The following is a 796-nucleotide window of genomic DNA, read 5'->3' as shown; positions in this document are numbered from 1 at the left end:
CCTCTAAGTATGGAAGACCGAATGAGAGCTAAACACACTGGCCAAGGTCATGCAATTACTCAACCAGACATTAATGCGCCAGATTATGAAATTAAAGGACAAATCCTACACATGGTAACTAATCAATGCCAATTTAGTGGTGCGCCGAAGGAAGATCCAAATGAACATCTCGTACCTTTAATAGGATCTGTACTCTATTTAAAATCCGAGAAGTGGAGGATGAACAGATATATCTTTTGGTATTTCCCTGGACTTTAAAGGGAGAAGCCAAAGATTGGTTAGAATCGTTACCTGAAGGGGCGATTGATACATGGGATGTCTTAGTTGAAAATTTTCTTAAACAATTCTTTCCGGCATCTAAAGCCGTGAGACTTCAAGGAGAAATTGTTACGTTCACACAAAAGCCAAATGAAACTCTATATGAAGCATGGACAAGATTTGGAAAGTTATTAAGAGGATGTCCGCAACATGGTTTAGACACTTATCAAATAGTACACATATTCTACCAAGGATGTGACATCACTATAAGAAAAGACATCGATATAGCAGCTGGTGGTTGCATTATGAAGAAAACAGCAACTGAAGCTTACAAAATTATTGATAACACTGCTTCCCACTCACATGAGTGGCATCAAGAAAAAGATATCGTTAGATCATCTAAAGCAGCTAGAGCCGATTCTAGCCATGACTTTGATTCCATTTCTGCAAAGATAGATACTGTGGAGAGACGAATGAAAAAGGTGACTAAGGATATTCACTCAATAAGAATTAGTTGTGAGCAGTGTGGAGGACCACA

The 796-nt window shown here is 38.6% G+C and overlaps 1 non-coding gene across 1 annotated transcript; it reads right to left on the bottom strand.

The window, feature by feature from the left end:
* Positions 1–368: 368 nt before the first annotated feature.
* LOC139903472 (small nucleolar RNA R71) lies at positions 369–475 on the bottom strand. The gene has a single exon (XR_011778289.1). It is a non-coding gene; the product is annotated as a small nucleolar RNA R71 (small nucleolar RNA).
* Between the last annotated feature and the right edge of the window lie 321 nt (positions 476–796).

Source organism: Rutidosis leptorrhynchoides, chromosome 3 (genome assembly GCF_046630445.1).
Source record: "Rutidosis leptorrhynchoides isolate AG116_Rl617_1_P2 chromosome 3, CSIRO_AGI_Rlap_v1, whole genome shotgun sequence".
In the NCBI taxonomy this organism is placed as follows: domain Eukaryota; kingdom Viridiplantae; phylum Streptophyta; class Magnoliopsida; order Asterales; family Asteraceae; genus Rutidosis; species Rutidosis leptorrhynchoides.
The sequence above is the reverse complement of the archived record's forward strand: the minus strand, read 5'-3'. Positions and strand labels throughout refer to the sequence as shown.